At 36.1% G+C, this 23,798-nt stretch overlaps 1 long non-coding RNA gene across 8 annotated transcripts; it reads right to left on the reverse strand.

Annotated features, from left to right (window-relative positions):
• Positions 1-318: 318 nt before the first annotated feature.
• On the reverse strand, positions 319-22,302 carry LOC149789694 (uncharacterized). Of its 8 annotated transcripts, none has more exons than XR_016423699.1 (10): positions 21,543-22,070; positions 20,899-21,020; positions 16,412-16,618; positions 13,702-13,816; positions 3,327-3,452; positions 2,892-2,981; positions 1,844-2,040; positions 1,186-1,343; positions 883-990; positions 319-431 (listed from the first exon to the last, which is right to left on the reverse strand). It is a non-coding gene; the product is annotated as an uncharacterized LOC149789694 (long non-coding RNA). The 8 variants fall into 8 exon arrangements; XR_016423696.1 differs by having other exon boundaries at positions 16,407-16,618; XR_016423697.1 differs by having other exon boundaries at positions 2,892-3,008; positions 16,407-16,618.
• Between the last annotated feature and the right edge of the window lie 1,496 nt (positions 22,303-23,798).

Genomic DNA, 23,798 nt, shown 5'->3' on the forward strand with positions numbered 1-23,798 from the left:
TGTCCAAATCTACATTACAAAAATGAAAACATTACCATCCACCTAGGAGTTGCAAATGTATGAAATCCTCTTGTTGGGTAGTTTTACTAACAGGCTTTACAGCAGGGCCTTCCATTAGATTTAAATGTGGCAGGTAAGTTGACAAAGTAGGGTGGGGGGTTGGGGGACCTACCCCAATGGGGATAATTCATTTTTTTTTTAAAGTAGCATGGTGTAAAGTAAAAGTAGATGGGCTGATAAGGAATCCACTGAATTTACAGACTAAAGGTTCAGACATTTGTTTTTAAGAGAAAAATGAAAGAAGGAAACAATACAACAGATATTTTAATATGACTTTAATGTTTATTTTCTAGATTTAATTAAGATTATGAATCAGAATCAGTCTCCAACTCCACTGTAAAGTTTATCTATTACTTCTTCTGCTCAGGCACCTGCAAATTAAAACAAAATTGTAATGCTTAAATAAAGTCATATCATCTCAGCACTAGTTACATATGCAGAAGTCATGTTAATCAGCATTATAAAAATGTATGAAATTTTCTTCACTGCACTTGTGCTTCCCTTACTATCGTTAAGCCATGATACAAGAAACTTTGCACTTACTTATCATTTCTGGCAAGTGGATGGTGCAATCAATTTGCACAAAGATGAATTTATTTCATCCAAATATTTCATGTGAATAAAAATTCCAAATGGAGGCACTTGTCCGATCAGACAAGATATATGCATATTGTAGTTAGCTGGACTCTAGCTTTGATAGTCCTGGGCAATAGGATAAGCTGATTTTGTTATCAGTTTAGAAATGCATCCGCTTTGCAAATACTATGCTTTAAAAGACGAAACTGAATCCAATATTGATGAAATAAGAGTCATTTGGATTACCTTGTTTTTTTATCATTCTGCGTTGGTTGGGTGCATATTTGAGGGTCTCTGATATGGTCTCTTCCATTCCATTTGCCTTTGCTTTGCCATTAGTTTTCAAGCAGGCTTCTGCAAGAATAATACAATGTTTTAAAAAAGTTTCACAACAAAGGATGCATTGCATTTTTCTAAATGCCAGCAATAATCAATGGAATATTTTTAAAACATGTACTTTGAAATGTGGTCTCAAGTTACTTTATCAATTCATTTAAAAATCTCTGGCAAGTCACATGAAAAACACAATTTAAATCAAGCCATACTTACTTATCAAAACCTGACATATCACAAGCTCTTGAAATGCTTTTTTCCCTTTACGTCCCTTTGGACTATACTCTGGCCAGTCTTTTTGTTTTAAGCTTTTTCATCATCCTGCAGACACTATCCCCAATTGTAAACCTGCCAAGGGAGCTCAAGTAGCATATCTGAAAATAATAATAATAATAATATTACTATTTTTTGATTTTGATATTATTATTAGTAGTAGTATTTCATGATCGATGTAACAAAATATGCTTGTATATAGTTATTTTTTGCCATGGTTTTGCAAGCAAATTTAATTTCTCTAACTTTGAAAAAATTTGATAACATTAACTATGCAACACAATGTACTAATAGCAATTATAAACCAAATTAACCACCGTGAATCTATTAACTTCATAAATGACATTCACTCAAGGATTGAATTAAAGTAGCCACATAATATGTAATAGTGTATATGTAGTAAAATACCTGTTACATGTTCATCTCTAAACATGTTTTGGCCTACATCCGTAAGACAAAACAGCCGACCACTACATGTTCACCCCACCCCCAAAAATAATTATACAGGCACTGCAGAACTTGCATAATGCATATTGAGGTTCACAACAGCAAATAAAGGTTATAACAGTTTTTTTAAATAGAAAATAAAGCCCCAATTTACCATCTTCTTGGAGAGTTTGGGATTCTCCTCCAACCTCTGGCAAAGGCCCTCTAGTTCCTCCACTGAATCACATGGCATTGCAAGAATTTCTTCTCTATATTCTGTGTCTGGGCCTTGTGTATGAACTTGGAGGGCCAGCTGCTCCAACAAATTCTCAATATTTGTGTCCAGTTTCATAAGTACATTGAACTGGAAATCTGTAACAGATTTGTGATGAAATTAGTTTTGAAAGATCAAGATCATTATTATAAACTCCTTAAAAAGATCTGTACAGTGAACATGGGTTTAACAATGAAATATATTTATGGAATGAAATACATGGTTTTTGTACAGTTTATATGAAAACTTTTCCCATAATCCTTTATTTTTTTATTCCTTGGATATGTTGTTTCACTGCTGGTGTCTGTAAAGTCTGTATTCAATGTAGATGGTTTAAGCGTCTGACTTACACAAGAAAATGGTATCCATCAGAAAGAAAAATAAAAAAAACCAATGGAATGATGAACAGTCGACACATCAATGAAAAACAATTCATTGTTTATTTGCACAAATAAGTCTTGAACAGTATGTTTTATGACCTATAATTTAATTAATTAACATCTCACAATGTTCTGAAATAACAGTATCTAAGCTACAAGAGCTTGTGCTTTCATGTCATAATCTTCCATTTTGCAAACAAATTTTGATGTTGAATCAATGTATATGACCTTAGCATTGAACACTAACATTCAAAATGTCTACAAGATGACAAGACTATTATCAACTGAAGTGACAACAAACCAATGAGTTTTACGTGCATTGAACATAAGCATTTTTAAATGCTACAAAATGTGTTTTTAGTGTATGGTCACAAATTACCCAACATTTTGTCAAACATAAAACAGTTCTACTACCTTAGATGAGAATTAAATTCATAAATACAGTGTATAATTGACCTACTCGTATTTAGAGAGCTGTAAATGAAATAAGAGATTATATAAAAGTCAACACCTGTAGTATTTGTTTCATTATTCTATAATGTACATTTTTTTCCATCCTCAATACTTACTACTTGCAGAGGAACTGGCAGAGAGAAATCTTTATATTCTCCACTCCAGAGTGGATGGGGATGGTGATGGTGTTGTCCTTCTGGATGCAGCTAAGAGTATAAAGATTATCACTACTCCTTAATTGCAGTAAAAAAGAAACAAAGAAATCAGACTGGACTTTTTGGCATGTAAACAAAATGCATACTGGTTGCAATGACCACTGTATATAAAGCAGTGATACAATATATCACAAAATGCATTCTTTTTTAACAAAACATCTAATCTCATATATACAGCATCATGAGTAAGTAAGTAATCTTAAACACATCTTATTAAACAGACAGAAAAATGATGAAATTTATACATACTTTTGATAAAGAATTTCCAATTGTGGCATGGTATGAAAGCAATTGATAAAAAATAAAAAGAGACCAGATAAACTAAATAGAACATACCAGCAGGATAAGAGGAAATCTTGGAGTCTGCAAAATACTCTCCATTTCAGGAAGTTTTGGATGAGATGGCTGACCAGAAAGGTTTCCACTTGAGATTTTCATCTTTTTTCAGTTCTTCATTTTCATCTGAAATGTCAATGAGAACTTGTAAATACTGTATGAGTCCTTGAATACACTGACTCCTTGTGACATACAGGGTTTGCAGAACAATCGCTAGCAATATTCACCACTTTTAAATCCAGCTGGTGAATTTTCACCATGAAATGCATCCGAATGCAGTGAATAATCCTGGATTAAAGACAAAATAGTGTACAGAAATGTGCAATAAATTAGTCAAGCTCCAGACAAAACAAAGATATGATTTATCTCTGATTCATAATGACTTTTCTTGTGCTACACATTTTACCAATGCAAATTACATTGAATTTTGTAAATTAAATGGTACAATTAAGATATGTATGTCAAAAGATTACTAATCTTCAGCTTTCCAATTAATGCTAAACACAATTATCAAGTCATGTATTTAGTCTCTCACCACCAATAAATGCATTTTTAAGTAATCATCCTAGAGTGCACCAAAGTCATGTGAACTTGATCCAATTCCAACATCACTGCTGCTTGAGTGCTTAGATCCAGTATTGCCTTCACTAACTGATGTTATTAATACCTCTCTCTCATCAGCATAATTTCCATCATTTTTCAAAACTCCCATTGTAAAACCTCTGCTGAAGAAACTAACACTACACCATAAGGATTTAAAGAACTACTGCCCGGTTTCTAATCTCCAATTCATATAAAAAATCTTACAAAAGGTTGTTCAATCCCAGCTTGCATCTTGTCTGAATTCAAACAGTCTTTTTAGCAATGTACAATCTGCATATCGCCCTTGCCACAGGACACAAATTGTGTCTGCAAATAGATTACACTCCAGCCCAGTTGATCTATGTTGTGGTGTTGCACAGGGGTCTGTTCTTGGACCTGTTCTCTACACTCTATACACTCAGCTGCTCTCAAGTGTCATAGATCATCATCCAGTGTCTCACCAATTGTACACTGATGACACCCAAATATACAAATCTAGCCACCCAACTGAAGTTGATGCTACCATCCAAGGTGTAGAGATGTGCATTTCTGATGTGAAATCATGGATGACTTGTAACAAGCTGCAGATGAATGATGATAAAACTGAGGCCATTCTGATTACAACACAAAGACTTTCTCATTCACATCCTTTACCTCAAACAATACATATCAGCAACACCAACATTAAATTCACACAATCAGTACAAAACCTAGGTGTTACTCTGGACAGTACTCTCACATTGCACCAACATGTCATGAACATATGCAAGGCTGCATATCTTGAGCTGAGACGCATCAGCTCCATTCTCAGATATCTTTCAGTTGATGCCACTAAAACACTTGTGTATTCATTACTACTTTCAAGACTGGACTATCGTAACTCAATTCTGTCTGGTTCATCTTAATATCTACTGCAGAGACTTCAAAAAGTTCAAAACATAGCTGCTTGGATCATACTTAGAGTACCACAATCAGAGCACACCTCCCCGCTGCTCTGTACCCAACACTGGCTATCCATTCGATCCAGAATCAAACACAACATTAGTTCTCTGTGCTACGTTTCACTGACAGACTCTAGTCCAACATACCTATCCGACCTCACCTATGTGTACACACAAGCAAGATACTTACACTCCTCTTCCGACAATCATATACTCATTATTCTCACTATGAAAACAGAGTCACATGGACAGCATTCTTTTGCATACCAGGGCCCAGCAACATGGAATGAATTGCCCACTGAACTTAGACACAAAGACGCAGTGATCCCATTCAAGAGTGCTCTCAAAACTACTTATTCTGACTGCAAAAACAAACTTAATGACTTAATAATGTTAACTACCTTAAATATTCTCAGCATGTTTTTTATGTTTTCTAATTTCATGGTGTTTGTTTTTGTAATCATATCATTGTGTATGTTTTTATGTTGTCTAATGTTGCAAAGCGCTTAGAGCTTCTAAAGATTAGGCGCTATACAAAGTCCTCATTATTATTATTATTATTATATTTAGCTTGGATTAATATTTTTTAAATCAGTGGCCATAACTAAAACAATGGGATTTTGTTTTATGATCATAAAAGTATGTTGGACACCATCCATGATGTACAATGCTGTCTGACATTTCTATGCACCTAAGGTTTCCATCTCAAATATTAAAGCCAAATGCATACCAAAGTTGACAGATTGACGAAAATAAAAAAAGCAATGCTTACCATTTGAAAAGAGGCAATTGTCACTAGAATATTCTATTCAAAATGATATTAATTTTGGACACAGGGGATACCACCCCCATGTTTTCCTGACTCGTGATATGTGGGCCTATTCTGTGCACAGCTTTAAAAGATGTAATGTTTATCCATCGAGCTATAGAAATGAAATACATTTACTGTAGACTGTTTCTGTCAGCAGTTAAGTTGAGTAATTAGGTCAGGTTTATAGCTAGTTTACAACATTCAATGTAGAATGCCAATAAATGACAAGATATATTTTTGCAAACTAAAGTGATCTTGAAAAAAGATTAGTAAAGTTTAACATTTTATAAAAAATAAGCTATTATGTGGAAAAGAAAAACAATGAAATAGGATGCAATGTGTTTACGTCTAGTTTTGGAAGGTACCGTCTCTAAGGTACCGTCATAATTGTACCGTAGTTTAATGGGTGGAAAGGCCATTGAAAGGTAAGGGCAGTGCGGAGACCATCGAGTATGTTCCAGAATAACTGAATCTTTGTAGATACATAGATCCATTCGTAACTTCAGTCCGCAAGCGAAACACTGTACTTCGTATAACAATCCTGACTCAGGTCCGAAGTAGACAAATCCTGTTCTAGCTAAAACATACGAAGAAGGTAATCCTTCCCTATCCGTAGGCCATTTTTGAAACATGTCCAATCGACGGGCACAATCACAATAGTCAGGTAAGAAGACTGGAAAATGGTAGGGTTTGAACTTGGAGTTCTCGCTGGATTTCTCACTCGATTCTTGCTGTGGCGAAGTCATCCTTCTGGTGGGTGGCTATCCTCTTACAACCAATGTTTTATACCGACATGTCCATACGGCAAAGTAAAGTGGGTGGGAAGCCGCACTCGCTTCTGCTACACGATTTGATAGACTTTTTTCAAGGGTCGACTGACGATGTGGTGTGTGGGTAAACGTACAATCTTGTTGGGTTGATAGGTGGTCACTTTCTCTAGACTGCAAGGCTTCTTTCAATACGCCAAAGTTGACCACTCGACTGGTACGATAATTCAGAGTAAGTCCTTTCACTTTACACTTCGTGTGCACTTCTTGTTTGTCCCAGTATTCGTAGCCGTAATTTTTGGGACCACCACTGACGAAACTTAGAATCTTGTCATCGGGGTGCTCGTCTGTCCAGGCTCCTAAACGGTCTCCTTCGATGTCAGGGTGCTGTTGACTCGGGTGATCGATATAAATGCAACTGTCCACGTCAAAGTACAAGACACGTTCCCCTAACAGTTCTAAAGCTTCGTACAATTTTAAGCGAGCATGAGCTGTCATGTAAGCTGCAATGATGACATTTCCAAAGGGGTCATCTTCTACAAAGTTCAGATCTTCTTCGTAATTCACCAAGATCAAATCCTCACGAACGACGTCCACGTGTTTCATGAATTTGGCTTTGTTGGGAATCATCTGAAAGTAGCAGGAAGGTTCGGTCAAATACTCCGTCTTGGGTAAACACGGTCATTGTGCCATTTTACCCCACAAGCAATTTAACATCACTTTGGCAAACGATCGCCTGCCTTCGTTTTTCTCAATGTGATCTAAAGTAATGCCTTCTTGTGCCCAGAATTTCTCTCTGAATGTCTTTTGGTCTTCGGGAGTGTGACACCAGGACAGATAGCCACTGGCTTCTTGCTTCAGTTTCAAAAAGACATCCACGTAGTCTGCGAAAATACCTTTCTGCGTGGGGTCACCCTTGTGGAATTATTGTGTCTTGGGAAAGTGGCAAATTTCGTACACTTCTAACAGTTGGTATCCCATGTTCAGAGCTTTGAACAATTCTACGCTGACCCATGTCCCCGTCAAGGCCCGTTCTTCCTGGGTGTGATGACAAGGTTGATCTTGGTTGCACGTTTCAGCACAAGTACGGCACAAAGGAAACATAAGTTCGCCTTGGCAATGGCGAGGTAAGACGGGATGGTATAGGTTCGTGGGAGGCAAAACTTTGCACTTGATCAAGCCTTCGTAGTGTCGAATGTTTTTTAGGTCGATGTGTTCGGTGAACAATTGTGGGTGCCCTGCAGGAAAGCAACAATATTTGCACACGTAGGGATACAGTGAACACACGTCCAAGTATTTGATTTCTTCTCCTTTCTCTTCATCAGCTTGGTACAGCAAACAGGTGGCATTGGTCCTTCCTCCGTACAAACTATTCCTTGGGTTCAGGGGGTCCATGAACTGGTAACTTTCCATGAGGCGTTTAAACTCGGGATCGGTGTTCAAACGGTGATCGTATTTGTGTTCCCACATTTCCACCACTTGGTATCCTTCCTGTTCTAACTTTAGGCGTCACTGACAAATGGCCTGGTACAAGTCTTCCATGGTTCGTTGTAAGAACTGATTTTTAGTGCCGCGGTCAGGGTAACAGATGGGACATCCGTGAAATAAGCAACCGTTAACCTCGTACATGATCTTGGGGTTTTCTAAGTCCCAGCCATCGACCGAATGCATTCCGATGATCTTTTCGCCCTGTCCGTTGCGGGCATGCTGAATCCATTTGTCTTCCTTGTCGCACAAGTAATGCAACCAGCATGGGGCTTTGACCGAGTATTGACGTTTGACATAGTTGGTCGTTTGAGGACTGATGACAGCCACAGTATTTTCAAGCATGAATCGTTGTCGGTAGACTAAGGAACACGCTTTGGCAATGGTGCAAGCTTCTTTCAAAGGATCAACCCCTCCGTGTTCCGTGAACAGTTCTCGAAATTTTCCACAGCATCGCTGTAAAATGTCCACGTCGGAATGACGATACTTTAGCATTTCTTCCTGAAAGTCGAAAGGGTCGGAGGCGTGAGCCTGGTACCAAGCGTAGAAAGTTTCTCGTTCGGTACGCATGTTGTCAGGGTCGTAATAGTGAGCCTGAGGCAAATGGGGTAGAACGGCGTGTTGATTGGCTTCTGTATTGAAAAAGTGTGGAAAGTACCCTTTAGCCATTTCTGTCATTCCAAACATTTTAGGCATTCGACTCAAAGGCATGGCTAAGTAGCTCATCGAATCTTTAAACTGCACTTGTCCCACTTGCAAGAAAATGATTTTGGCTCCGTTCAAAGTGACTTTAGGACGCTCGGTGCCACGTTCCGTATAGCATCTCAAAAGAAACTGTCCATCGTATCCGGAGAAATTATGAGCCATCACCGTGGCATGGTGATGACATTCTCCATAATAATGTTCGATGTCCTCTTGGCTCCACGTCTTGTCGATGGGGTCTAAGACCCATTGTGTGAAATCGGCTAGTGTGTTCGGTCCTTGAAAAATTTTTTCACGCCCTCCAGGAATCTTACTGCAGTGAGGGCAATAACTCAAGATAGGTTCTTGAATCACTTCTCGCACGCTCAATGAGCCACGCAGAAATTAGGAATGTGAATACCGGTCTCTTGCATGCATTCGAAATCGAAAAAGATGAAATTGCCTTTCTTCTTCTTGTGACCATCCTCTTTCTCTGGTTGGGATTGGTATTTTTGCATGTAGCATTGGTGTTCCAAGTCCACGATGCAGTGACAAATGTGACATTTTTTCTTTCCTGAACATACGTGTGCCTTGGTACTGTTGATACATAGACCTTGTCCACACATTGGGCACAATCTCAGGAGTTGACAAGCACATTTCTTCTGTGAACCTTGCATCTTCAGATGTTGTTGGTAACAGGCAGGGCTGACAAATGTGCGCAGACAAGCAGGACAATGCACTGGTTCTTGCCCTTCGCTCAGACAAGGTTGAGAGGCCAAACATCCTGAGCATTTCGATCCACAATGTTTGTGTTGCTCTCGATTATTATAACCATCATAAGTCACATTTCTCACAGTAATATTTGTATCCCAGGAATCCAGTGTTAGTGGTAATGGTATCGAAATGGTCATCGTGATGATAGAGGTGAGTGTATTTTCCATCCTTAAAGTCTTTCCCTCGAAACAACAGAGACCCGCGCACTTCTTGAGGGTGCACTTTCAAGGTGTATCGTGGAGCTAGGGCATCTTGCAATTTTTGCATCTCAGGAATGCCACAGGATGTGTCTTTGGACAGGCATGCTTGTTGTAACAGAAGTTCTGCTTCATTTCGTTGTTTGGCTCGGTTCGATTTTCGAATGTTCTCCCAGGCTCTTTTCCATTCTACCGTGTCGTTCTTGTCGGCATAGGTTCATCCCACCACGATGGCTCGGGCTAAACACATGTGGTCTTGAAAATTGTTAATTTGGACAAGACTTGTTTTGGTAATGCGAAGGTTGTTGACCAATAAGGTCTTTCTGCATTGTCCGGTCCCTTGAGGAGGAGAGACGTGGGTCATGTCCAGTGTGGCTTTTCCATCGGTGATGTCAAACTGGTCATTAGATTGTTGCACGTGTTGAATCTTGTCCATGACTTTGGAAGTGGTCAATTCTGCAGGGCTGCTAAACTCGATCCAAACAGGGGATTTCAAGCCGTCATGTTGTATGGAAAGTCTCAAGCGATCATCTTCTTTGGGTTGACATTGTCGCTTGAGTGTGGTGAGCAAAGAATCCCACATGTCGGTGATGAACCCTTCTGCTTTCTCTAACAGTACTTCAGACTTGAAATCTTTAAACTTCACTGTGTATTTGTAAGCTGTAGTTCTAAATTTTCTAGAGGGACGCTTTTCCGTCTCTCGAATGTCATAGTACTATTCAGGGTTGACTAAGGGTGGTAAACTTTGTTTAGAGGGTTTGGATTCTGGTTCACTCATGTTCTCTTCAAAATCACTGGCATGAATTTGTGCCAAGACTTCAGCCCTGGTACGAGGCGATAGATCACATTTCTGCCTCTTACTTTCTTCTTCTTTCTTCTCAAATGAATTGGATCATTTCATCTCGATAGCAAAAAGTCAAATGACTAAAGTTTAAACACCATGGACTAATTTATAGTCATAGCAGACCAGCGTATATAAAGGGTATGTGTCTTGTCCTTTCACTATTCATTTCACTCTCAAACTGAGCACAACGATGGAAGAGACTACCAAGATCGAACGTTTCATCAGAGCTTTGCGAGGGGTCATTAGAAAATTCTCTTCAGACCAGCCGATGGACTACTCTCCTTCCTTTCAAGATAAAAGTCAAGATACTTGTTATATCTGTCAGAAGAAAGGGCATTGGTCTTCAGAGTGTCCAGACCGTCAAAAAAGAAAAAAAAGGGGTTAGAAGAGACAAAAGTCAAGATACCTGTTATTATTGTCAAGATAAAGGACATTGGTCACCAGACTGTCCAAAAAAGAAACAAGAGGAGTCAGAAGAAGAGAGGGATTCTTCAGAGGAAGAGGAAGAAGAAGAGGAAGAAAACAGACAGGTGAAGAAAAAGAAACAGAAGAAGAAAAGAAGGGAAGAAAGTGAGGAGGAAGAGGAGGAAAAGACTATGACGGTGAAGAAATTAAAAAAACAGAGAGTGAACAATGAGACAGAATAAGTCTATGAACTTTTTAAAGTGCTCTGTTGTGAATTGTGAATTGTAAATATTTATAAAAGAATAAATTAATTATAAAAGGTAAGTGTCTTTGGGTTTTGATTTTAAAATAAGAACCTACACTCACGCACACTCATACACAGACAGGTACTATTGGGTAAAATGATTTTTTTTAGTTATTGGCAATTGAAAGTCTATCTCTTTTCGAGAGACGTGGATGGCCCTGAAAAGGGCCTCTTTTGGTGTAAGGGGTGAGTTTAAACAATCAACTTTAACTGTCTTAAGCCTTTGCCACGGCCAAGGCCTAATTCTGGACTGCGTACTGTTGATGATGATTTCGTTGAAATCACTAAGGGTGGTGCAGTAGGCGTAGTCACAGGGTTGGAGTGTTTAGCTTGGGAAGGTCGTATTCTCTTCAGCCGTAATAAAGAAGTCTGATACATTTGTTTCAGACTTCTTAACTCCGCTAAAATGTCTAACAGTACCGTGACCGTTTGATTTTGACACCCTTGTTTCTTTGCTGCTGCTTCTTCTTGTTGTTGTTTTTTTCTTACCTCTTCTTCTTGCTGCTGTTGCTGTAGGAGAAAAGCTTCTTCCGCTTCCTCTTGCTGTTGTATAAATTTCTCCAATTCTTCTTTCTGTCTCTGTCTAAAATTTTCCATGTGCGGTAATGAAGGAGAAGGTGACGAAGGTTCAGGAACAAATTCTTGCAAGGTAAAAAAATCCACAAAATCCCAATTCACCTCTTCTGAAAGTAAGTCTGGGTTCCCTTGGGTAGTCTCCGCCATCAGTGCACCCCAATTGATCGTTTTCTGAGTTTCCGTCATGTTGAAAAACTGTCGCTTAGATTGACTGCGCACAGGCGCTAGCGAATCTATATAGACTATGTGACGTCACAGACTGCTCTCTTCGGATTGGACGTGGGCTGACTGAATTGTGTAACGCGTGTTTGGATTGGTCAACAAACTCAATCCGTTTCAATCCTTCCTCTCCCTATAAATAAGTACAGTTCACTGCATTCCTTCACCTGTTACTCTGCACCCCAACATGTGCACCGACGTACAATCTTCAACGCTTGTGTCTTCGATGATGTTCCGGACGGACATACCAATGTATGTCCGATCCAACTGGACAGTTATCCACAGGCAGACACCAGCCTGTGGATGCGAAGAATCTTATGTGGAGCATCAAGGATGCCTCAAAAGAGTCTTAATCTATGGTCCTGCAGTCAGGCGCAGCCTAAGGTCAAGAAGAAGATGTCACAGATGCCCTTTATGTTACGGGTATATTAACATAAAACCAAAGGCCCTTTTCAGGGCCATTCCTATCTCTCGAAAAGATCTTGACTTTCAATTGCCTACCCCTTTTTTATTTTTTTTGTTTAAAAAAATAATAAAAAAATAGAGACCCCTCCCTGTTTCAATTTTCGCCTGTTCCATTTTCATAGACCCATCAGGTCGGGACCTTATTAAAATAGGGTCCCGACCCTGTTCCATTTCCCCTAGTCCCAAGACAGTCCCACGATTTATTCCCCATGTTCAATTTCCCTTGTCCCTAGAGTGAATAGTTTTTTTTCTTTCTCCCATGTTAAATTCCCCTTGTCCCTAGAATGGATATTTTTTTTTTCTCCCATGTTAAATTACATAGTCCCCAGAGTGGATATACCCTTTTTAACATGGAAGTTCCCTAGTCCCTAGACCGTCCCTATTCACTACTACCATTGTCATTACCAGCCTGAAACCCAATTTAATGCCATTTGTATAAATTCATTTCAAATAAATAATTGAAGTGTAAAGTCAAGCAAGTATTCTGTTTGCAGATTTTACATTTTAGATATTATAGTAAAGTCATATTTTCTCGTTTAGTAAACTTTATTGCAACTGGTTCCAAAATAGTAAATCTTATTTAATGTTCATTCACCAGAATAGGTATTAATACAATCCCGAATTAACTGTATGGTACTAAAATATACCCTGATCTTGTGTGAGATTGTAATATACAGAACTATACCTCAAGACAACAATCATATATTGAATTTATATTATATCAAGACTGTCATGGTTATGAACTCCAACTTTATTCAGGTTTTTTCATAATAAATGATCATCTTGTGCTATGGTTGAAAAGAAATCAAAGTTCAGTTTAACTCCATTCTCTCCACATTTGTCAGTTGTTAAGAGGCATACTCATCCTCAGTGTTATAGTAAAATGTAATCTTATTTGGATCAATCTTGGTGGTGTAATATATGAATGGAGAAAGAATATTATCATCCAGATTAAAATATGTTTTATTCAGACTCTACTAAAATTTTTAGTTGGATATGGGTTACGGAGCCTGATGTGTACGAACAAAGCAATGTGTACCATGACCTTTTTAATTTAACATTTTAAACTCCTGCAGAAGAAAGAGATTTTTTAGATCCATTAAACTGTATTAACAAAAACATTTCTTCAGTATGATTTTCCTTTACTTAGTATTGACAAAACTCATATTTTAAAGTTGTTGTTTTTTGTGTTTGGTTTGGCCTTTTATGGTAAACCAACACAAGTAAGTTATTTAGTGCCAAGGCACTTTAAGTATAGTGCCTTGCCCAAGGACACACCATGGTAGCTAACCCAGGTTGGTCTGATGGTAGAATTTGAACCTACCTTATTTCACAGATCCAGAAAGCTAACCACTGAGCCACTACAGCTCCCCATCTTATAGTGGAATGCTGGTATACTTTATGATCAAGAAGGATGGGTTGGGGTATGCATGTTGCATCTGAAAAAAGTGATGGAATTTTTGTTTACATAATATTTTAGTCATACAATATGAATCATTTTCTATAGATTTAAGATGTATCAGATCAAGTTAAGAAAAATCATATATTCTGTTTCCTGGGAATGTACTAAAATTCACTGTTATTGTTTGATTTTTTGGTAGTAAGCTTACTTGGTATTTTTTTCTTTTTAACTTGAATACCTAATTTGTTAACATCCTATTCTAAATCTTCATAGTTCTGTCTATTAAGTGACAACTGTTGATACATGTAGGGAAGTTTCTGTTTATATCTTTTGATTTTTGTGATTCTGGAAGTTGCAGTATTTGTTGTTGTATTATTAACCATTTCAGTAATTTAATGAATGCAGAGTATACTGCTCTATAAATGAAATTTAAAGGAAAATAATGTAAAAGTATGTTTCACTGCAAATATGAATTGTTTAAAATAATATATCATTTATCATATGACTATTCAATTGTGGTAACTAGTATTCCATCCAATATCTATATATTAAAATATGTCTTTTCATACAGCTGGTGATCATTTAGATACAAGTCCAATTGAACATAATCAAATTATCAATGCAGGTGTTTTTATTAGTAGTAGTATTGCAAGTATAAGTGTTAGTATTAAGATTTCATATACAGGTATGATAAGTGTATCATAATGTTTAAATGATGCTCCTTGTTACAACATAAAATATGTTCATTGAAACAAATGGTTCACTGGTAAATTGGCAGCAAAGGTCTTCACTGAATTATGTTGCATGAACTATTTTACAATAAAACATATATGATGCATCTCAATTATGATGAATGTGAGGAGGAGGATTAATAATAATGCAATTTAAGTTATCTTCATAACATAAGTTCTAGCAGATGTGTAATTTTTATGTGGTTCATCATCAGTTTGAAACTGGTCTATGATTTCTGGATCTGGACATATCTGGTCCCCTGCTGTTGTGCTGCTATGGTCTTTACAGTTCATTAGGATATCAGTTACACTTGGTTTACATTTAGAACCCCATGAGATAGAATGCCCAGTTTGAAACTGAGAGAATGGTTAATTATCCATAATATAACTCCTGCAGTTATTATTAGGTTTGATGTCAAGGTCTTTCTTTAAAAGCTTTTCAACTCAGGTTCTGTTCTACCATACAGATAAATAAAGTCAAATTCAAGGCTTTCAGATTTGTCCAGTTTGTTTCATGTGTTGCGGCAGACAGACTGTATATTGCCACTGTACCATATAAATATCAGTGCTTAGTCTGCTCTCAGTTGCTGTGGTTTGATTAGTTACAAGTGTCATCACATGTGACTAATTATTGACCAATGTAATGAAACTTGTATAATTAGAAGGCTGGACATAGTACACAATTAATTTTACTACATGTTCTCTACATTTGTTTCTCAGTACTGACCTTTCCACTGTGTGACAATCAATGCAAATCATATGTTAATCTAAAATACCTTCAAAGATGACTTCACGGTGAAGTTCTTGTCAAAGGTTGACCTGCTCTTTTTTTAGATCATTGACTGTCAACATAACAGCATGTAACCAGAACACGTATTTCACTTCCGGATCATCACCAAGGCCTTATTACTCACTGTGCACTGTCGCCAAAATACATACAGACAACAACACCCTGAGCTCATATTATCAAGAATAAACAGTTACCTTTAAATCCCTACCAAAAATGCATAAATAAAACTCTTCTATCACCACCAAAATGAGAGAGGAAAAAATGTTCTAAAAATAGACTAGAACTACATTCGTGGGTACTGAACTGGAAGTATTAATTGTGATGTAATTCCTGACAGGCTCCATGTTTTACGCCAATTTTAGTCAAACTTTTATATTTGCATGCTATACCTATTTCAACTTTATACATGAAGTCTTTTTGAATTTCCTTGCAAGGAAAACATGTGACACCTGTCAGAAAGTATGTAGTGCTGGTGTTCCACAGGGTGCAAGTTCTGGTCCAAGTGCTCTTGAGAAACCAAAACTAAATTTGCTATATCTTCCTTAATTATAGGAATTTTTCAATGCAGTAAAAACCTAATTGTGATACAAGATAAGCCCTGTCCGAAAATATGTTTGAAAGTTACAAATGTTGATAAATTCAGTTTTAATGGCAAATTAAATAAACATTTAAATTTTAAAAACTAAATTTTATTGAAAACTTAAATTTTCATATAAGTTTTAAAACACAGTTTGACAAATTTTAGACAGAAAAGTTGACTAATGAATGATATTTAAAACAAATGGTAGTTTGGGTCTGTATAACTGATAACATTTTCCCCAGGGGTAGTGAAGCATCATAGCTCATAGTGATTTTGGCAGCAAACCGCAATATGCCTGTCCAGATGCATATAGGTGTACACACTAAAGAAACACTGACAGGTGCTATGTTCCACATTTATTGTGTCAGGTACTTAGGCAGTTGTTTCCATAACTAATAGCACATTCAGATTTAAAGTTCTAATGGGACCACTACCATGTTTTATAGCAAAAATGCATTCCATTTCAATGTCGATAACAACAAAAGGTGGCAATGGGATAGGAAAATAGTTTCTAGGGAGGTTCTACCTTACTGAAAAATGGTGCTGATCTCTCTCATGAAAACCTAAGCCATGTCTTTGAGGTGCCATATATCAGTGTGGTGATATGAACTAATCTTGGTCACTTATGGCAGTACACTGCACATGCCCTTATGAAACCATGCTATTACCACCAGACTACTCAGGAGAGCTTCCAAGCTGATCCAACTCTAACACTTTGTTTCAGATACCAGGCTAGACCTGAAAAGATACAATATGTTTCACTTAATTCTAGAAAACAGTAAGATCTATGTAAATGAAGTCAAAATGTGTTAGATATGGTGATTTCAAATTAACATTAAGGTTGCAAGCATGGGGGAAAATATTAAACTTGAAAGAGTGACACTCAAAAATGTGAAGCAATGGCCATGTATTAAAGTGTTAAATTCATCCTAAAAGTATGTGAGGTTTCTAGAAGCACATTTAGCCATTTACAAGTTAAATAACTAATCAGGTAGACTATGTATCATAAAGTTTAAGGCAATGTTGGGGTGGTGAGGTTTGATCATTGGTGTAAACATTATTACATACCAGTATACAGGAAAGTCAAGTGACAATGTACTAAATTAGAATGTGTTACTATAAGCATTCTTATTCATGAGGGAAATAACAATTTTGGATATTGCAAGTGAATACAGCCAAATGTGGTCATACAAATCAACTATAAGCACCAATAAATCCTATATCATCAGCTAAATGTGAAATTCTCATCCCCAAAACTTGTAAACAAGGATGGAAATTTGCATATGTGGGGCATATACAATGTACTTGTTAAGATCAAATGTGCAAACATAATTCAAATGATCTATTTGAACATTTATATGGTGTTTTGAAGAGTGTTGGTTACCAATTATTAAGCTTATTGATTGAGTGGAATCAGATATCAGCTGATGTTTCAATACCGCACTCTGTCAAAGTACTAAATCGAAATATGTTACCATACATAGGCATATTCATGATGAAAATAACATTTTGGGATATTTTCAGTGCACACAGCCATAAATGTGCTTTACAGGTTCACTATAGGTACAATGTCAGCCTATATGATGTAATGAATGTGAACTTTTGATCCCAAACATTCTAAAATGGATGGATATTTGTACATGTGGGATATGTAACCATGTACAAAGTTAAATTCAAATAATTTGTTTGAATGCTTCTTATGTAATCTTTAGAGTGTCAGTTAACAAATAGTATTAGTAATTAATAATGCATAAAGCAAGATGGATCATTAGAATTCCCATAACATCATATAGGCCACAATGCCGCACTACACCAATAATATCTTAACCTAACTGAACAATGAAATGGAATGCATTTTGTATTCAACTTACATCGTTTTGCTTTTTTCTTACATCCAAGGGTAAATATACCTGGGGGAAGCATATTTTATCCCTTTGACCTATATTTCATTCTCAGACAGCTTAAAATGATTTAGTACAGAACTTGAGTAGGTTCTAGTATAAAGTTTTCATCGCTGTCCTCTCACTAAATACCTTATAACTATGTTCATAAAGAATTACTGAAGGCTATACAAGCAGATGTTTGTTACTCAGGAAGTGACCCCATCGTAAACACATAAATTAACTGATTGGACCCCTAATAAATAGGCTGAATGGCCAATACAAATTATAATTTTGTCTTCATGTATTTTTAATGAAGGTCTCATTTTGACTACAAAGATATTTTCTCTGACAAAATGTGACAAAAATCCAACATTGGAGCTTTTATATGGTGTAGGAATACATACATGCTGATAACATTTAATATGATTCCCAAAAATATTATATATGTGCATTTTAGGGGTTTTTTAATTATTTTTTTTATTTTTTTTTTAATTTTATTAAAATTTTTAAAAGAAAAATTAATTTTTTACTTTTAATTTCATTTTTATATTTTAAAAGCCAATATACATGACATATTAAAATTTCATGTGTCTATCATTAATAATAAAGATTTTATACCAATTTAAACTTTGCTCCAATACTGCCCTGACAGGACATAGTACACAATTAATTTTACTATATGTTCTCTACATTTGTTTCTCAGTACTGACCTTTCCACTGTTTGACAATCAATGCAAATCATATGTTAATCTAAAATACCTTCAAAGATGACTTCACGGTGAAGTTCTTGTCAAAGGTTGACGTGCTCTTTTTTTAGATCATTGACTGTCAACATAACAGCATGTAACCAGAACACGTATTTCACTTCCAGATCATCACCAAGGCCTTATTACTCACTGTGCACTGTCGCCAAAATACATACAGACAACAACACCCTGAGCTCATATTATCAAGAATAAACAGTTACCTTTAAATCCCTACCAAAAATGCATAAATAAAACTCTTCTATCACCACCAAAATGAGAGAGGAAAAAATGTTCTAAAAATAGACTAGAACTACATTCGTGGGTACTGAACTGGAAGTATTAATTGTGATGTAATTCCTGGCTGTATTTAAAAACTCTAAAGATCTTAAATGTGTGCTAGAGGGTAGGGTTAGCAGTTATACTCCCAATTATGTTTGTGCTGAGCAAAAGCAGCTGCACAAATTTGAGCTTTTAGTTTGGTTCTGGTAGGGTCAAAGGATGCAGGTACATTTTACATTCATTTTTTACTAGAAATAGCTATTTTCAATATTTTTCTGTGACAAGGCAACTAAAAGAATCAGTATGTGCCTTATGCATGAATAAAGTTCACTAGTACTATAACAAATTAGCATACTTTTCATCACCCCTCTACCATCAAGATTTTTTTATATTTACCTCTGTAGCAGACACAAATAAAAGTCGGCAGCTCATTTGCAGACTAAGTTATGCATATGATCTCCAATGCTCATCTAACTGTGACAGGCAGTCACCAACAAGCCAACCTATTTCCATGCCTAACTCAAAGTAAATCTGAACCACATTATAGATTTAGCTTATGTGTAAATTTATAAATGCTAGGCTTGTGATAATTAGGTTCATGCCTTCTACCTTAAAAATTAGAGGGATGTCAAAATACGAAACTATCCAGTGAGACCTATGATGTTAATTTTAATCCCTATGGGATTTGTGACATAAAAAACCCAAATGCTTTATGTATTAAAAGGTAACTAATGGGGGCAGGATCTGCAGTGAATCATTGGTTAGTATGCTAGACTCCTGATAAAAATGTTTGTGTTAAAATCATGTTATCAAGTCAACCAGGTTACCTACTGCAATGTACCCTTGCCTTACTCCAATTCCCTCAGTACTCAGTAAACAACTAGTGTTGCTGTACATAACAAAACCAGTCCATATTGATTTTACATATTTTACTAAATCCTGACAAAAATAATTCTCTAAATAAAGAATGATTAATATGTGATGGTCTCGCATGTAATCAAACTCTTCCAAGCTTTTAATGATATGAACCGATTTATCAATGTTTATCAAATTTGCATGAAAAACTATTTCTTATTTGTCATCAAATATGTTCAATGTTTTGATCATATAAGCATTTCTGCTACATTAGATCAAAATAATCTTTTTGTCAGAAATAGAGCCCTTATAGTATTTGCAAGGTCAACCAATCAGATGCAGAATTTGAGTTTAATATGAATGAATATTTTTTTTACAAAATTGCTCTTTTGCTATATCTTGAAGAGATAAATCTATTCACCAAGTCTGATAAAATTAATGAGAAATAGTTTTAAGAGCAGTAGCAAGAATGGCTAGTGAGATGTAGAACCACCACATTATATGCATAGATTTTGCTTATAGCTTCAGACATACAAGCAAATAATTAAACAAGTCAGATCTAAATTGGAGCATAAACACTGTTGTGCAAATCATAAGAAACTCTGCCAATCAGATGCAAGGTCACTTCACTACCATACCTTTATCACACTCATAATAAGCATCATTGTGAAACTTGACTATATAAGCCCAATGGCCAAGCATGATCAAACTTGAATCAGCAGTAGTGGTTATAACCTCATGTATTTGTATGCATCTTCACTTCTTCAATCTAGATCTCATTTATATAAGCATGTATTCTAAGTTTAGTAAAAACTGCACTACATGTATAAATATTGCATGCGGTGGTAACATACTCAGATGAAAGATCACCTTATTATTATTAATGGTTAACACTCATCAAACTTCAAGGACAACTTAATGATTTTAGCCTATATTGTGGAAGGATGGCTTTTAGGCTGGTTAAAAAACTCAACTAATCTTATACATGATCACATGTATATACTTGGATTTTGCTCATTATTAGATTTTTCCAAGATGTTGATTTAAGCCCAAAACCAAGTTTTATATAAACAAATTGATCAGAACTATGGACTCCAAAGTAGCTAATTTCTTACTGTTGAAAGACAGAAGGGGATGTGAAATAAATAACACACTCTGGACCATTACATAAACCCACTTAGCCTTTTGACCAGTTGAGATAAAATATCAACAATAATGTTAAATAAGATTGATAAATTATGTTTTCTCACATTACCTCTAGCCCTTTTCAACATGGATGGTATTTTTCTTCCACATATGTCAGCTCTTAATTAGTGGCCCTTTCCCATCATGAATGTTGTAGGTGAAACTCTCAGAATTAGGCTTTTTAATTTATATCTGTAGAAGAAAAAAAACTATTGGTCTGCATATATCAATGTCACCATTTCTGTATTAGATTAAAATACCATGTGTGTGTGTGTGTGTGTGTGTGTGTGTGTGTGTGTGTGTTAATTTTAGAATTTAAGCAAACTTGTCTCCATGTGTTTATTTTAAAACTGATGATGATAACACATAACAGGTTCAATGGATAAAATGTTATTTCTTACTTCTTACAACTGCTCATTATATCTGAATTTACATTCAATGTTTGTTTTAATTAACATATTTGGGATAATGGGCAAATTATTTATTTTGTAGTTTATCATTATATCATTTACCAGTCTTTTATCATTCAAATATGTAAAATATAGTACCATTATACTGACTTCATATTCTATATGATATCCCAGCAATACATATTAAGCAGATAAGTGCAAATAAAAATGTTCAGAATGTAAAATTTACTCCAAGCTCAAATAAGATCAGCAAAAGATAATATCCAACAAATTACCAAACAAAAAGCGAAGCTAACGCAGTTACCTTTATTATGATGTCTCCAACACCAACGGTACTGTACAGCTACGTCTTCCGAGTTTTACCGTCATCTTGTCTTTCAAACCAGAATTAATTTCTTGAGCTCTTACAAAATGAAGAAACTTTTAAATACTATAATTTAAGCAGCTTCTTTACATGCCATCAGATAAATTATGGCACAGTGTTATGTCTGTCAGCAAAACGCAACTTCACATTTGGACGGCGCGCTGTGTGAGCATCGCCGACACAGCAACTGACATGAATTCTCTATTAGCAGACAATGATTCGGAATAAATCCTTCGCAAATCTAACATTCTCGATTTTTCATAGTTCCACTTTTCATTGTTGCATCTGTTTGATTGTACAATTGCTAATGATGTTCAATGAATCAACTTCAATTCATCTGCTGTCTGAAATCCCGGTTCAGTTGGTATTTTCTTCCGCGCATGATGCCGTGTAAATAAAAGATACGGTCGACATTCAAAGTGGTTTAGGTTAATTTATTATTTTTCTTTATTAAGGTCATTTGCAGAAAGTGTTTCGCGAGGGTGAGAAAAAAAAATATAACAAAAATAAAACTTTCTTTTCCAACGCTAATACTGTATATATTTCAATTTGTGATTGATGCTATAAATAAAAAAAAAATGATAATAAAGCATTTTAGCCCGTGGCTTCGGCACGGCACTCGTTTTTGTGGGTTTTTTAAAATGTTGTTAGTGTTGTTTTGGGGTTGTTTTTTGTGTGTGTACCACACTAAAAAACATACCAGGTATTAGGCCTAACGTAGGAAAAGAAATTATCCTCTATTTATTACTATTCTTACTGTCAAATGACGCAAAAGTGATCAAATTGCTATTAGGATTTTGTTTTGTATAACACTTACCGCTCGTTTTCCTCGAGATAAAGCAGCCACTTCAAAATGATTATAAAATCTGTGACAGATGAAAAACGTGGTTTAAATAATTCGTAATCGCCTGCCTTAAAATACTGTAGGAATTTGCTAATGTATTTCATGGCCCTCGTTTGAATAGATACCAAAGATCATGTATATCGACCAAAATTTGTATATTCCTGCCCACAATCATGTATTTTGTATTAAACCGTATATTACACGAGCGCTCTGTGGCAAACTCGGGGGGGGGGGGGGTCTCTATTATACCCAGAGGCGTAGCTATGATATTTTGCGCCCGGGGACGAACTATAAAATTGGCGCCCCAGCCCCCTCCCCGTTTAATCACATTTTTGAATATTACTCTTGTTTACTTATTATAATGTAACGTTGTAAGCCTCATTTTGGCGCCCCTGTACCTTGGCGCCAGGGGACATATGTACTCCTCTTCCCCCCCCCCCCAACCCCCCCCCAGCTACATCTCTGATTATACCTGCTGTATCAGTTGAGAAATATATTGAACAGATCAGGCCCCAATACTCTCGCTCTGAAAAACATTAAAATAATTATATGCAGAATATCGGTAGGTCTCCCTCTTGCCGAAAATGTCAGCACCGTATATATTTTGCAAGTAATGTAATGGGTATAATAACACACACACACACACACACACTTTTTTGGGAGTGTGGTGGGGGCAACGGACAGATGCCCCCATTTCCAAAAAAAAATAAAAAGTATTTTATATTTGTGTATTTCCCCCTCAGATGTGTTCTACGTTTTATTAAAACAAAATTTTATATAAAAAATTTAGTTTTTAGAATTTTTGATGGGGTATTTATGTTTCCATAGTGTTATCTAAAGGGTTGTTCGTCCGAGTCTGGTTTCCCTCACCTTGCTCGAAGTTCCTTCCCTTGAAATGTTTTGTAACCTTTGCTATATGTCGCCTAGGTCTCAGTGTTTTCTATATGTAATGGTGTTATATTGTGTGTATGCTATATTTTCTTTATGTTTGAGACAGCAAGTATAGATCAAATATCTTTCCCAGTTGTATTTCTTCCTTTATGATGTTATATTGTATCTTTTAATTTGTTTTATGGTTTTCTAATTTTGACGATGGAATGGTGTACTATTTAGATTTTGTTTAAAAAAAATAATTTCCTATTTTATTATTCGAGTGATAATATGTGTCGTTCCTCATAATAGTCTTTAAAGATGTTGATAGGTAGGTTACGCTCGATCCAAGGTTCACGCTTCTTTATTCTCTTTGTGTTTTTCCTGGGTCGCGTTAGGCCTCCTTTATTTAGTTTATCTGATTATGCTTTATTGAAAGATCCAAACGTATTTATGAGACCACATTATTCTATAGTGGTCAA

Source organism: Sinohyriopsis cumingii, chromosome 10, assembly GCF_028554795.1.
Source record: "Sinohyriopsis cumingii isolate HCF-2022 chromosome 10, ASM2855479v2, whole genome shotgun sequence".
NCBI lineage: Eukaryota > Metazoa > Mollusca > Bivalvia > Unionida > Unionidae > Sinohyriopsis > Sinohyriopsis cumingii.